Here is a 17,350-nt window from a genome sequence, read left to right as displayed (position 1 = left end):
TATTCCCATCTGTTTCAAGAAATTCTGAAACCCGTTATTGGTATACTCCTTACCATTAACTGTTCGCAGGATGTTTATCTTCCGCTCGCACTGGCGCTCCGCTTGTGCTTGGAATTCCTTGAACCGACCAAGGACCTCCTCTTCAGATTTTGTCTTCAAGAAGTACACGAAAATCTTCCGAGGTCGATCGTCTATGAATATAACATAATAACGGCTTCCAGATGGTGACGATACCTCCATTAGTCCTGCTATATCTGAGTGGATCACTTCCAGTAAGTCCTCTGCTCTCGATCCGCTCTTGCTAAACGGGATACGGGTCTGCTTCCCCATTGGACACACAGTGCAATCGCTACGGTTTTCGCTTGAAATTTGTATTCCGCTCGCAACGCCATTCGCCAGCTTCTTCACGCTGTTGTAGTTGAGATGCCCCATCCGCTTGTGCCAGGTTTCTACAGATGCACTGGCGGAGCTCAACATTGCTCGACCAGCTCTAGGACCAGCCTCTTCCAACTGCGCCAGCTTGAATAGATCATTCTCGATGACTCCGGTTGCCACCAGCTTACCTTGAGGATTATAGATCTCACATCCACTGGATTCGAATACAACCTTGAAGCCTTTCTTCACAATCTGCACCACTGACAGAAGGTTTGTCGACAGATCAGGGATGAACTGCACATCGTGTACTGTTCCAATTTCCCGGCACGCTGGATGGAGAGTTACCGTACCACAAGCTTCGATTCTCATTGTTTCTTTGTTGGCAGCAACTACGACTCCGTTTCTGCTACACACGTCTTCCAAAAGTTCCAGATCCGGCGTCTTGTGGCGAGTCTCTCCCGAATCCAGGTACCACTGGTTCTTCTTTTGACCTTGAATCGTCGACAACACCGTGCAAAAAAACATCTGCTTTCTTGCTTCCGTTTCCTAAATTCTCCGGGCAGAACTTCGCGATATGGCCAAACTTGCTGCATTTTCTACATTGCGGGCCTTTTGAATGTGCCGAGTTTTTCTTGCTTTTTCCGTTGCCTTGGGCGACTTCCGTTTTTGGTTTGAACTTACCCTTAGCAACGAACGCTGTTTTTTCACTTGGCAACAGCTCTTCCCGCAGCAAAATGGTCTTTATCGAATCCCCCGTTATCGCTGTTACCGAGTTCTTCAGAGCCATGACCATGGGCCATGACCTGGAACAAGCTGTTAATCGCTGAAAAAAACGGCTAACAAGAACGTGGTGGTACACCAGTTTTTTGTTGTTGAAAGGTTTTTCAAGCCTACCATTCGGAACTACGATTTGATCAACTGAGTTCGTGTTTGCTTCTTGTCACCATATTGACTCGGAGTCGTATCCTGAATTTGAGGATATTCCTCAAAGTTATCCCCTAGCCAAGAATGGGTGCAATCCTTCAACGGATTCGGATAGTGATCGATATTCCTCTGATGTTTTCATTGATTAAAGTCTGCTTCATTTAATATTGGAACACAAACAATTGCGTGTAGTTCAGTCATTTATTAACGAATTCATAATTTGTTTTTCATACAAATGTAGCATTTTCTTTACTCTTACTTTACTCTTTAAAAATTATTCATTGCTGTTTCGAAGAAATTCTCGTACTTTTCCCGTAATACGGCACATTAGACGGCGCACACCCTTTTCGTCCACCGTTTTGGCGATTTGATTTCACCAGTTCTTCATTTGAGTCATGTTCCTAACAAGTTTTCCCTTTGCCTTAAGCCTCCGCTTCGTGATTGCCCAGTATTTCTCTATCGGCCGGAACTGGGGGCAGTTTGGGGGGTTGAGGTCCTTCGGTATTACGCTGACCCCGTTCGTTGCGTACCATTCCATAACCGTTTTGCTGTAATGGCAGCTTGCGAGGTCCGGCCAAAACATTACTGGACGGTCGTGGGCACGAATAAACGGCAGAATCCGTTTCTGTAGGCACTCTTTTTTGTAGACTTCTGATGTCATTGTCTTGTCAGTGAGAAAGACTTTGGTTTTCTGTCCACAACTGCATATCCCCTGCCAAATCATGTACTTGCGGGCGAATTTATCCGCAAACACGAACTTAAATTTTGCAGGTACATCCCCCCGAGCCGTCGCCAAATAAAATTTTTGACCTGGGATTTGCCCAAAGTCCGCCTTCACGTAGGTCTCATCGTCCATCAGAATACATCCGTCGAACTTGGTCAGCACTTGGTCGTACAGCTTTCGAGCACGGATTCTGGCCACATTGTTCTGCTTCAGCGTCCGATTTGGCTGTTTGCTGGCTAGGAATGACCTTATTCCTTCCCGGAGACGAATTCGTCGCACCGTACTGTGAGCGGCCTGGAACTTATTGGCCAAATCGCGGTCTGAAAGATTGGGATTCCTCTTGACGGCCTTGATGACTTTCCCACGCAGTTTCCGGTCGACAGTTCCACTCCGACGCTTCGAATGCGGCTTCCGAGCCGTCGTCAATGTTTCCTTGTACTGCTTGATAACACGCCATACGGTATTTCTGGGCATTTTAAGCTGTTTAGCTAGCTTAGATGCCGACAACAATGGATTTTCAAGAAAACTGTGCACAATTTTATCTCTCCGTTCGGCTTCCATGGCGGTTGTTTACAAAATGCTATCGTTTGGTGTTATGACATAAATACATGGTGAAAGGTAATGAATTTCCCGACACGTGGGTGAAAAAAGTTTCCAAATCCGTCCACTAGGAGCGCCACAATGAGCAAAAGAATTTGTTCCAATATTAAATGAAGCAGACTTTATTTGAAGAGTCAAAATGAAAACATTTCGATGAAAGATGTTAAAGTTGTTGTAGAATATGAAAATCCACGCTTGAAGTATAACAAATATAATACAATCATTGAAGTTGCCCATGATACTTACGTCAACCTGATGACTGCTCAAAAAGTATGCATCGGGTGGGATAGATGTAACGTGGTTGAGGCCTTTCATATTTTACGTTGTTTCAAATGTGGAGAATATGGCCATAAAATTAAAGTTTGCAACAAAGAACAAATATGTTCTAGATGTACTGAGAAACATAAAACATCTGAGTGCTCATCAACCGAATGGAAATGCATCAATTGTTGTAAAGTAAATAAAGAACAAAAATTGAATTTGGTTGAAAATCATCCAGCTTACAGTACACAGTGTCCTGTGTATCGGAGACTATTGGAGAAGAAAAAAAGCAACATTTTTCAAACAACTAAATAGCAATTTAGGAAAAGTATGAAAGTAAGTTAGCAATAATCTATTTGAACATAGCTGGGCTTTCTACAAATTACGCAGAAAATACTTGTAGAAAACATGCGACCTCAAATGGTATTTCTTGCTGAAACCCACATAGTTAATGAAGATTCATTTGACCAGTACAACATACCGGGTTATAAAGTTGCTTTTTGCTTGTCCCGCTCCAAACATACTGGGTTGTTGCAATTTATGCAAAAGAATCAGTTAAATTCAACATCCGGTTTAACGAATCTGTTGAAAATAATTGGTTCTTGGCTGTTTCAGTCGAAAGAGGCATGCAGATGGGAAATTATGGAATTGTATACCATTCCCCTAGTTCCAGTGACCAGCGTTTTATTGAAATTTTGGAGAACTGGTGGGAAAATGTCGTTGATTGCAGTAAATTAAATGTAATTGCTGGTGATTTTAACATTGATTGGCTTAATGTATGAAATTCGAATCAGTTGAAACAATTATCGCATTATTTTAACTTAAAACAAACGGTTATCGAAGCTACTAGAATTTCTAAACATACTAGAACTTTAATTGATCACGTCTTTTCAAATTTTGCTACTGTTCATTCTTCGACAGAGGCCAAATTCAAAATAACTGACCATGAGACAATTTTTGTTAACATTGAGAATGGACAGAAGGACTGTGATAGAAACAAAGTAAAGATCAAATGCTGGAAGCAATATTCTCGGGAAGCTATGTCTCAACTTGTGTCGACAAGCCTGGATTTTGAAGCAACTACTGGACATCTGGATGATAAAGCAGCTGTTCTAACTAATACTTTGAAAGAGTGTACGAATAAAATAGTAATTGAAAAATATATTGATTTAAGTAATTCGAACAGCTGGTACTCTTTGGATCTGCTGCGCCTCAAACGCAAAAGAGACAAAAAGTACAGAAAGTTTGTAAGTACTAATTTAGAAAATGATTGAAATATGTACACTTTGGCGCGAAACATATATTCATAGGCCTTGAAAAAGACTAGATGTGAATATATGCAGAGGAGAATCGATGAACATCAAAATAATAGCAAAGGACTATGGAAAATATTGAAAGCATTATTAAATTCTAAAAATAGTATACCGTGTTCCATAGTTTTCGGAGGGTCAGAAGAACAGTCAGACCAAATTATTGCAGATAAATTTAACAGTTATTTCGTTAATAGTGTTCTACTGATCAACCAAACCATTGAGTTGGTGAGTGAACCTGTCGAAATAATACAGCCGATTATTATCAATTGCAGACTAGAGTGTTTTTCACCTATCACATTTGCGGATTTGAAAGGTATTTGTTTTTCATTGAAAAAATCGGCTGGTACTGATTACCATTACCACTTAGGGCGGAGGCGATCTGGCGTAGTGGTTACATCCATACCTCTCACGCAGAGAACACGAGTTCAATTCTCACTCCCGACATTCTTCCAAAAATGGAAGTAAAAGTGACGAACCAGCCGAAATGTGTTGAAAGTCACAATAATAGAGAAAAAAAAGATTACCACTTCGATCTACCTTTGGTAACGTGTGATACCAACAATAATGTGTGCGTGTGATGTAAAAATACAGAAGCACTCTACACTAGAGATGTGTATTTTCTTCTTTTGATCGATTATGGATAAGTTTTTGGAACATTTTACAATAACCGATTCATTCAAAGAATTGTTTTTCATGATTTTTGCGGACGATTTTTTGTGTTCAAAATTGCCTATTCGTTGAATGTTGTTGAAATAGCAGTTTCAATTGAAAATTTCTGTAAAATATTCATTATGACTAGTTCAAAAGAAGCATATTTATTAAATCATTGACCACTAGTATGGGAGACTCGGCTTCGGCCTTGGCACTTCGAATTTTAATAGCGAGATCTCAAATAACATAAAGTCGATCTCAAAATCCGAGTGGCATATCATAACATGTTGTCGATGTTGGATAAAAATATTGTGTAGTCTAACTCTTAAGTTAAAAATGTATTAATCTTGGAAATGGTTCCTTTTTTTATAAATTTATTATTCAATGTATTCATACTTTGATTTTGCATTATTAGAAACAAAATCACTCAATTATAATTGCAGATATTTGATAATTTGAAAAATCGAACGATTAACAGACATCTCTACCCTCCACCTGACAACATGAAAACCAACGTGGTGCTTCCACCGAACAAGGCTCTGATCAGATGACGCACGGTTCTCCTGTAGAAACATACCTCTGGACGCTTGAACTTGCAAGTCCACAGTGAAAACTCTTTTGGAAAAATAGTTCTGAAAAGAACTGATAAATCAACTGCTACTGCTTGATAAACGATTGAATAAAACACGGTGTGAATCACGAATGAATCGTGAAAGAGCGAAGCAGAAACACGCACAAATTTGTTGTAATTTGTTGTAGATTTGTTCAGCTATCGAGCAATAACGGTTTTACTTTGATTCGGCGAGCGTCAGATCATTTCCTGGAGGCGACCAAAAAACCACTGTGGAGAATAGAAAGGATTCCGAGGAGAAGCGATCGTGAACTCTCCAAAACCATCCATCGTTTGTGACAAAAACAAGGCCGCAAGAACTGGTGATCGTCCCGAAAGAATTCGCCCGATTATAACTTTCAGCTTTCAGCCATCCATCTTCACAGATTATTACAAATACGAAAACACAATAGGTGTCAGTATGTATATAAATTTCACAACAAAAGTCAGGAATTTTATAGAATTTTATTGGATTTTTTCAGCAAGAGTATACAAAAGTGTCGGTGATCATAGCTCTGTGTCCCCATTAACTGTCACGTTCTGGTCTGTATCATTTTCTAAAAAAACGAACCAATGATTCCACTGGCCTATGAAGCGCACCACGCGTCGTCACTCACTTTACGACGTGTCTGTGGAACTGGATTGTTATCTTGTGGTACAAGAGTGGTGTGCAAACGATACATGGACATATGAAATAGTTGTTTCATTTTACAGTTGTGTCGAAAACAAAGCAAGTGACAGCTGTCAAAATGACACACCTATCAAAACGCTCTCATTTTCTCTATATAACTTCCAATATGTTAAAATGAGTTCTGATAGATTCGTACAACTAACACGAATTAGTAAACCACTCTCTTTATATTCCTGATCCCATCTGGAAACTATTTTTAAAGATCTTGGCCATCGGAACGTCGCAAGTGACGTAATTGATAAAGCGAATACCTCAAATGGTGTCTCTACCGAAAAATAAAGGAATTTGGATTAAAATAGTTTTCCTTGTAGAGTTATATGATACACTGATTCGTAAAACCAAAGAAAACTACTAGAACGATTCATTTCAACCATCTAGTAGTTTTCGCAATTCAGAAAACGACCAATTCTAAGTGACGACAGTGATCGTAGATTGCTGAGCTTGATTGTTTTTTTTTTTAATATTATGTTGATGGTTTTAATAGATACGACTCAGGTAGAATTTCCCCTACTGTCTCGTACTATCTTATTAGAACATGCTTTTTATTAAAACTGGAAAATTCATACGATATTCCACATCATCAAGGAAGAGTATGTACCATACCATACAGTAATAATCTTGTTGATGATGATTAGGCATCCTAATTATTTTCTCCAATTCTTCCCCAGTTATGTGTTTCATTAAAGGATTGCGAATTTATTTCAATCCAGTTCTAATGTGTATTAATTCATCACATGCGAATCTTCTTTTACTCACCCGTTCCACTGCTGCCATACTTGAATAAGTCATCCGTTCATGGCCTGGACCTGTTGTCTCTGCGCGTGAAGGTGAAATCACGCAGACTGATGAGGAGAACACCGAAAGACGCGAAAATCAACGCGCACGAGTGTTCCAGTTCATAGTCTGGACCACCAGAAGCGTTTTTAAACGCTATGACTAATTAACCTCCTAGGAAAGCTGTGCGGTATTTGAGTTTAGGGTTAAACACAGTAGCAGTTTTTTTTTATATTTTATTTCGAAGCTGTTAATTGCTCTAACAAGACGTAAAATTTCATTTCGTTCAATTTACACGACTACAAGCAGCAGTAGCAGCAATAGGGCGCAATTTGAGTGTCGTGTTTCGTCTCGAACGAATCGCAGCCAGGTTTCGGAATAGATCAAAAGTTAAAAATAGTCATTAAGTGGCGAATTGAGCGCTCCATTAGAAACAACGTTCAGCTTCGTGTGTTTGAATGCCGTGTTGGAACCTGATTTCAAATTGTATCATCATCGAGTTGCATCAGATGATCCTTTCACGTTTGGTTTATTGGGCAGAGCTGTCCTCCACTGGACAGACAGAGTTTATCTTATGAACGCTATACATACACATGGATTTCTTATGTACAACTATTGGGCCACCAATAATGGATAGATCTGTAATTTTTATTGACTGTATAACGCCTTTTCCTTGTCATGAAGAGAAAGCATTATCAGTGAAATGCCCTTCGCCTTCCGTCGATGAAATTGATTTTGTCGTGAAATAGATGGCGGGTTCTACACAAGTCTAGAATATTCTGATGAGAGAAAAGAATGCATTTCAATAAGTATACAGCATTTGTTCGCTAACTAGGCTATTCGCGATGACAGAGGAATGGTGTCGACGTCTGGTGGCGACTTCCAATAAGGGACCATAATTTGGGTCCCAAACTCGTTAATGTAATCCCTACCAGATTGAAAGACACGAAGCCAGTTTTCAAATGTTAAAATTTGAATGAAAATTTTTACGTCATGTTATTTAATTACTTGAAACACTTATTTCTGCCTTTTATTAAACTATTTGTTCATACATTTCCAACATTGTTACTGAAACTGTTGATTATAATATAAAGTTGTCTTCAAAAACAATTTTTGTACAAGATTTTTTCACCACCTACAAAAAAAAGGGTTTTTCATTCAATTAGAATATTAAGTTAGTACGGAAAAGTAAATTTTCATTCATAATTTTAATTTTAAAAACGTGTTCTTTTCGCCTTAAAATCAATTATTTTTTTATGCTTCACCAAACGAAGCATAAAAAAATTATTGAAAACGAAGTTCAATGCCGTCAATGCGGATAGTTCAGTTAAAAATAAGTTAAAAGTCAAAAATAAATAATTGTCAAAATTGATGAGGGGTACTCCAATGCAACACGGATCCCGAGCTGATGCACTCAAAACAAATTATTAGTAATGTTTGGCATATTTATCATCAATATGGTTATAGGAACACTTTTATTTGATTTACAATCAAAATCAAACACAAGTGTTCCTATAATCACTTTTGGATGAATTGGGTCACTTAAAGAAAGTGATCTAATGCTGTTTCAGGGACACCTCGATTCGTTCTAGTTTATGAAATAATCGGAAAATACTTACTTTTTAATCCGATATTATAAAACCACATAAAACGTTAACATAAACAACCGTATCGCTAAGAGAAATTGAACTGAAACTATAACCCAGCACATCAATTTCTTTCTAAACGATTCTGGCACGTCTTGAATGCTAAAGTTAACGTTTATTATAGTTCATTACAGTTTACAAACAAAAAAAAACACCGTTGCCAAATTAGTTGATTTGACTTTCACGCACCTGCGATATTTCAAGGAATACCTAACTTCAATTATGATGATCGATATTTCATTTACAGGGTCTTTCAGATTAAATGCTCACGCAACAAATTTTAAAACTTCAACAAAAGTGAATCGATTTTTATTTAAAAAAAACCAAAATAAAGCTTATTTCAGGACATTTTCGATATGACCACCCCCTTTTTCGATAACGCGTTTTAAACGGTGAACAAAATTCTGTTGAAAATCCGAGTTATTTCTTCATTAAGTTCCTCCAAATTTTGTGGCTTTTTAACATAACGGTTTAACGGTCCTTACGTACCCCCAGAGGAAGTAATCGACGACGAGAAATGTAGAAATTATTACCATTAGAGGACAAAGTTTCATTAAGGCTTCGGTAGCTCGAGTAATACGATTTCACTAAAAATACACGTTCTTGTAAATTGTACATCTTGACACTAGAAACCATCCAATCAGACTAAACGAGTAGCCGAATATTATCGTTCTGAAGTGGGGAATGCAGTGTTACCATCGACGGAGCGAAACAAAATTATAAGGAGCTATTCGATTTTTTTGCGTGTGCGTTTAATCTGAAAGATCCTGTAACATTCTGAAAAATATAAGAAACCGTCTATAAAAATACGTGGTTTTCAAGGGGAGAGGGTGTCTTACAAGTTTCGACAGTTTTTTTATTTTTTTATTTTTTTTATTTTTTTTTATTTTTACAGGCTCAGTTACATAAGTTTAATGGAGCCAAACTTTTAACTATATTTCAACTAGCATATATCAACATGTTGTTTCCTTAATTCTATGGTTAATGAAATAGGAAACCGATTACTCGCGGTCGACTCGAGTTTAGAAGGGTGACACATTTTCATTAGGAAAAGGATGGGATGTAAGGAGATGTGTGTTTACACTCGCACTCACATTCACATTCACATTCTCATTCACACTGACACTTCACACTCAATTCTTAAAACTATCCTTACATCTAATATGTATTTACAATTTAACTTATTCTAATGTTAGTAGGAAGGGAACCGATAGCTCGCGAAGGACGAAAAGGAGGGGAAAAGGATGTATAAACAATCACACTCGAAGATCGATAGCTTTAAGGAAAACATATATTTGGGACATGTAATCAAGGTCTAAACGAGCCAACACATCTCTCACCGGAACATTGGACTGCTTTCCTCCAGCCCGAAGGGAGTTTTCTAAATTCGATCTGGCGACAAGATACAACTCGCACGACCAAACAACGTGTTCGATATCGTGGTAACCATGGCCACAACCGCAGAGATTGCTGTCGGCAAGATTAAAACGAAAAAGCAGCGCGTCTAACGAACAGTGATTGGACATGAGTCGGGAGAAGGTGCGAATAAAGTCCCGACTCAATTCCAGACTTTTGAACCACGGATTGAGGCTAACCTTAGGGATAATTGAGTGGAGCCACCGGCCCAATTCATCTTCGTTCCATTTGCGTTGCCAGTTAACGATGGTATTTTTACGAACTAAAGAATAAAATTCATTGAAGGCGATTTGACGCTGATAAATTTCGCCTTCAATTGCACCTACCTTTGCTAATGAGTCAGCCCTCTCATTACCCGGAATTGAGCAATGTGAAGGGACCCAGACAAAGGTAATGACATAACAGCGTCTGGATAAAGCACTCAAAATTTCTCGTATTCTCTCAAGGAAGTACGGCGAGTGCTTTTCCGGCCTCACTGAACGGATAGCTTCGACAGAGCTAAGACTATCCGTTACAATGTGATAGTGTTCAACAGGTCGTGAGGCGACGCTGTCCAGCGCCCAGTGTATTGCTGCCAATTCAGCAATATACACTGAGCAAGGATACTGAAGACTGTGTGAGGTGCTAAAAAATTTGTTGAACACTCCAAATCCTGTGGACTCATTCATAGAGGACCCATCAGTAAAGTACATATTATCACAATTGACACGCCCATACTTTGCTTCGAAAATCGTAGGAACGATCCCCGATCGATGATAATCTGGAATTCCATGGATATCCTGCATCATGGACAGATCAAAATGTACAGAGGAATTGATGTAGTCAGGAAAACAAACACGGTTGGGAATATACGAAGAAGGATCAACCTGCATGGAGACGAATTCATGATATGAGCTCATGAATCCAGAATGAAAATTTAGCTCGATCAGCTGCTCAAAATTTCCGATCACCAATGGGTTCATAACCTTACACCGAATGAAGAACCGAAGAGATAATAAATTGAAGCGATCTTTTAGTGGGAGTACGCCTGCCAAAACCTCGAGACTCATGGTATGCGTTGAGGGCATACATCCCAACGCAATACGGAGACAAAGATACTGAATTCGCTCGAGTTTAATGAGGTGTGTTTTGGCAGCTGATTGAAAACAGAAACTGCCATACTCCATCACTGAGAGAATAGTTGTTCGATACAACATTAGAAGATCTTCGGGATGGGCTCCCCACCAGGTGCCGGTAATTGTACGGAGAAAGTTTATTCTTTGTTGGCATTTTTTACTCAGATACCTAATATGGGCCCCCCAAGTACATTTGGAGTCGAACCAGACCCCAAGATACTTGAAAGACATAGCATGAGTGATCGGTTTACCCAAAAGTTGAAGCTTTGGTTTTGCTGGTCTATGCTTCCTAGAAAAAACCACCATCTCTGTTTTCTCCGTGGAGAATTCGATCCCTAGCCCAATGGCCCAGGTTGAAAAATTGTTCAAAGTATCTTGTAAGGGTCCTTGCAGTTCGGATTCGTTTGATCCTACGACAGACACCACTCCATCATCTGCAAGTTGTCTTAGGTTGCAATTTTGTGTAAGGCAATTGTCGATGTCGCTTACATAGAAGTTGTACAAAAGGGGGCTTAAACATGAGCCCTGGGGGAGTCCCATGTAGGAGACCCGACTTACTGTCGAATCCCCGTGAGAAAAATTCAAATGTTTCTCACAAAGCAAGTTATATAACATATTATTCAATAGAGGCGGCAGACCCCGAGAGTGTAATTTGTCTGACAGGACCTCTATTGAAACAGAATCAAAGGCCCCCTTTATGTCCAAGAATACTGAAGCCATTTGTTTTTTTTCGGCGTAAGCCAATTGAATTTCTGAAGAAAGCAACGCAAGACAATCATTCGTCCCCTTGCCCCTGCGGAACCCATATTGTGTATCTGAGAGTAGGCCATTCGTTTCAACCCATCGATCAAGGCGAAACAAGATCATTTTCTCCAACAATTTCCGTATACAAGACAGCATTGCTATTGGGCGGTACGAATTGAAGTCGGACGCGGGTTTTCCGGGTTTTTGAATAGCTATAACTCGTACTTGTCTCCAATCATCTGGAACAATATTATGCTCCAGAAACCGATTGAATAAGTTCAACAAGCGATGTTTCGCCACATCAGGGAGATTTTTCAGCAAGTTGAACTTAATTCTATCCGATCCCGGAGCAGAATTGTTACATGAAAGGAGAGCAAGAGAGAATTCTACCATCGAAAACTCGGAATCAAGATCGCACCTATCTTGTGGTATATCTCGAACAAATTTTTGCACAGGAGCTGAATCAGGACAAACCTTTCGTGCAAAATTAAAGATCCATCGATGTGAATATTCCTCGCTTTCATTGGATGAAGAGCGATTTCTCATGTTTCGAGCCACTTTCCATAATTTTTTCATTGACGTTTCTCGTGACAAACCTCCCACGAAATTTCGCCAATAAGCACGTTTTTTCCCTTTGATCAAATTTTTGAACTGATTCTCAAGGGCTAAATACGTTTGAAAATTTTCAGGAGTACCACGTTTCCGAAAAGCTTTAAATGCATTCGATTTTTCTACATAAAGCTTGGAACATTGGCTATCCCACCATAGATTGGGAGGCCTTCGGAAAATGGTGGAACCTGGATTGGGTTTCGTTTGAGCGCGAACTGCGCTGTCATAGATCAAACGAGAAAGGAAGTTATACTCCTCCAATGGAGGTAAACCATCTCTGGAATTGATGGCTAGAGTAATCGCGTCCGCATATTTTTTCCAGTCAATGTGTCTTGTGAGGTCATATGCCATGTTTATAGATTCAGAAGAATTCGACCCAATGGTGATGGAAATTTTGATTGGCAAGTGATCACTACCGTTGGGGTCCTGGATTACATTCCACTTGCAATCTAACGATAGTGAATTCGAGGAAAGCGAGAGGTCAAGAGCACTTGGGTTAGCAGGAGGTTTAGGTACACGTGTTGTTTCCCCAGTGTTCAAAACGGTCATATTGAAGCTGTTACAAAGGTCATATATCAACAATGAACGATTGTCGTCGTACTGTTCCCCCCAGGCAGTTCCGTGAGAGTTGAAGTCTCCCAAGATCAATCGTGGCTCAGGAAGGAGTGAGCACATGTCAACAAGTTGCTTGCGGCTAACCGCAGCTCTCGGAGGCCAATACAAGCTGACAATACAGAGGTCTTTGCCTCTGATGTTTGCATGACAAGCAACAGCTTCAATCCCTCCAATAGGTGGAAGGTCAATTCGAAAAAATGAGTGGCACTTATTGATCCCCAATAGCACCCCTCCGTATCTGTCATCACGGTCCAAGCGTACAATATTGAAATCATGGAAAGAGAGATCATCTCGCGAAGAAAGCCAAGTTTCGGACAGAGCAAAAACATCACAATTGAACTTATGAATTAAAAATTTGAATGTATCCAATTTAGGGATAAGACTACGACAATTCCACTGTAAAACAGTGATATCTCCGACCTCTCTATTTGAATTAGACATCAAGAGAGATAATCATTGCAAGGAGGGGCCATGTTTGCATCAATTGTTGCAAAATTGTCTTTAATACTGGAAGCATTGAAATGACAATGGTTCTGATGGAGTCGGAAACGTTAAAACACTTGAAGATTTGATCCAAAAGGTCAGACAACTTTATAAATCCCGATTGGGAAGTTGAGCTGGACGGAAAAATAGGGACAGTTGGGGTTTTTGATGTCCCCTCGAGTGCTGGGTCGTTCGAAGGTGAACTATTCCCACGGAAGCCAGGAGGAACCTGATTTTGCTTGTCCGCTGCACTCGTTTTTTTAGGCAAGCTAACAGGGGATATCACCGGAGGGACTTGTGATTGAATTTTGGGAGTGGTCACATTTTTGCGCCGGGGATTCCCTTGGGAAATAAACGGTGTACCCCCGTGAGCTGTGTCCGCTTCCATTTCGTCAACTGGCAACGTGGAAAAGATATTGTGTGAGGAGATTGGATGTTGTTGTTGTTGGGCCTGTGGAGAAGCGCCCTTTAAAATTTCCGCAAAAGTGCGTTTCGAGCGTTCCTTTAAAGAGCGCTTCTGTTTCTCCCAGCGACTCTTGTAATTTTCACAAGCTGAGAGCTCATGTGGGGTCCCCCCGCAATATGGACACTTATGCTCAGTCGCACTGCAGGATTTGCCCACATGTTGCTCTCCGCAAGTGGCACAGCGCTCCTTGTTGGCGCAGTAGTCTGCTGTGTGACCAACTGACTTGCATTTGTTGCAAGTCATGGGCTTTGGCACGAAGAGACGCAGCGGAAGCCTCAATTTGTCCACCATAACGTAGTCAGGGAGGGCGGAACCAGCAAAAGTTACTCGAAACGAGTCGGACGGCGTGAATTTTGTTTTTCCCTCTTCCTGGGACACTTTTCCTAATTGATGGCAGTCCAAAATTTTAACTTTCGTCAAAGGGAGCTTTTTAAATCTGCCATCTCCCTCTTTTATTAATGCGCTCGTCAGACCCGTTTCTGTGATCACCCCCGAAATTTCTACGCTATGGCAGGGCACATAGACGCGATATTCTAGTACGAACCTATTGTCGACAACAATCTCGTTAGCTTGCTTCCGATCAGCCACGACAACACGCAGTTTGTTCGGTCGAACCTTTCTAATTTCGACCACGGAGGAATAATTTTTTGTCAGATCTTTCATGATCTGAATGACGTTGAGCGATTTCCCGTTGGGTTTTGGCCGGAAGAAAACAACCCATGGGCCAGATCCAGATGCATCTTCTGGATAGACCTTGACACGCGGAGAGGGGACAACTGAGGGGGAGGACGAGGTCGATTGTTGAGCGGGAGCGGGAACAGTTGGGCTGGGAGGCAAGTTCGGGAGATAATCGGAAGCGGGAGCGGGAGATTGAGGGGGCGAAGTGGAAAAGTTTGCCAATTTTCTTGAAGGGGGCTTGTTGAGGTTGATTAACTCTTCCTCTGAAAAGACATCGTCTGAGGGGGGAACGCGTTTAAGCGACTTCCCAGTAGTTAGTGAGGAGGAAACATCAGATTCAATGTCCATATCAAGAGGATCGCACTCTGCCATTATGGCAGATATACAATTATACTTTTTCTTTTTTTTTTTTAAATCCTTAACCTAATATATATATAAACTAAAATACTTGAAGCGCACGGTGCGGATGATTTGTAACGGTGCTCCAATCGAACCACGTGATGATCGCTTGGCACAACAGCAATGGTGTATCGCACCACAATACGATGACGAGGAACGGCACACGCTCACAGCGCCCGCAGTGGAGGACTTCTCCCTCCCGCTGGTTGTGATTACTTATCACTTCACTCACGCAATAAAGAAAACACCGTTAGAGCGACACAATCACTTCAGCGAAACCGATAACGGTATTGTTTCAACACAATAACGGACACGAACAACTTTGCGTCCGGCGGCTTCGGACTGCGCGAGCTGACTGATTACAAGTTATTGTTGTTGTATTAGAAAGTAAAAAAGCGATTATATATTTTTTAGTTACTCAGTATCTAGATTAGGAGCATGTAACCTGTTTTCTGATTTGTTTGTTAAAAAATCCTGTGATTATTTTCACACATTTCACAGTGCCTCGTCGAATACATTAGGGCCTATGTTAGTGGTCTAACAATTCTTAGCGCGCTGGGCATAGTTCCAAGGCCACATAGAGAGTTTCCACGATGATATTAGGCTGGCTGATGTCAGTTAACTGGCTGGTGAGAAACAAACTGATTTCAGAAACATCAAAAACATCAGAAAAGTTTTTCCATTGGAATTTCCACATTTTCGAAATAATCTCTTATTAACGCTGAGCGGGGGTGAGAAATGGTCGAGCATAAAATTGAACACATATCATTAAGCTACGATGTATATGCAAAAATACACCAATACTCTCACGATTAGCAATTTTCCAAATTCAACGCTCATAACACCGACCCTAGATGTGATTTTTTTCAAGGAATTGGACGCAAATTATTCGCACGTATAAGCTGCCGTTCTACGCATAGTTGTCCCATGTTACTTTTTGACGATTTTCACTTTTCTTCATAAAACGTTGTTTTTATGCATAATCTTACGGGAAATACAAAAAACTTATAGTTTGTTCATAGTTTTTAAAAAAACAACATCAAGCTCATTTGTCTCATGTTGATATTCTATTCATAACTATCCCAACATGTATTTTTGGTAGATCCATATCGAATAAATCGGTTTAAATACAAGATTTTTTTTTTCAGCAGGGCTAATGCACTCATTTCTGGTTTTAAAGAACGAACTAATTCTCAAACAAATAAGGAAAAGTTTAACAGAACACGTGTACATCTTGCTAGCGAATGCCTAATAATAATGAGATTTATATTCGGCGAAGGTGTTGCAGATCACTAATTTCTTCATAAAACGATGTTTTTATGCATAATCTTTCGGAAAAATACCAAAAAAACTTATTGTTCGTTCCCAGTATATCAAAAAAGAACATCAAGCTCAATTGTCCCATGTTGATATTCTAGGCATAACAGTCCCACCATGAATTTTTAAACCCGTAATCAAGCTTGATCGATCCAGTGAGGAGATCTCATCATATTTCATTGAACAATAGTATAGCGCTTGTAGAAAAACCCCGGTGTATTGCTTAATTGAAATGTTTAAAGCTTTTGGTAGACAAATATGCGAGAAAACTTTAAATGCGTTTTTCTAAGTTGCTGATTCTGGAACATGGGACAACTATGCGTAGAACGGCAGTAAGGGGAATAGCGTTTTCTTAGCAACAACTTCGCAGAAGCCACATTTTTGAAGCCGCTAATTGAAAGCCTTAAGGTGAAGGTGGAAGCTAGCCACATATGGCTGCACAATGGCACTCATTTCTTTCATCTCCCTCCCTCACCCCTCGCCCGAAAATCAATAATTTTGCGAAACAGTGTGAAGAAAATGATCGTTTTCGCACACTTTCCATCAAGTAATATCAACCAAACTCTAATCGATTACTCACAAGATGTTAAATTTTAATCTGCTATCGCACTGTATAGTGAAAAACGTCGGAAAACTTGAGCTAGTGCTCTGAAAGTTAAACTTTCATTTTTCAATCTTCGGCAATGGTTTTGTTTGTATTGGTGAAAGCATCGTTATTTTTTAGACACTGATGCCATACAACATCATCGAAACAGCTATAAAAACCACTCAATAAAATGTTATTCCTGAGTCATAGCGTTTCATGTCATGAAAATCAATAGAATAAAAATGTGTCGATATCAATACAATTATCATTTTTACGTTTAATGCGTCTATAACGTAAGTTTTAGCAATTTTAACATTGGGTAGAAAATTGTATTGCATAGCTCGGAACACTGC

This window comes from Toxorhynchites rutilus, chromosome 2 (assembly GCF_029784135.1).
Source record: "Toxorhynchites rutilus septentrionalis strain SRP chromosome 2, ASM2978413v1, whole genome shotgun sequence".
In the NCBI taxonomy this organism is placed as follows: domain Eukaryota; kingdom Metazoa; phylum Arthropoda; class Insecta; order Diptera; family Culicidae; genus Toxorhynchites; species Toxorhynchites rutilus.
This window is presented reverse-complemented; position numbering follows the sequence as displayed.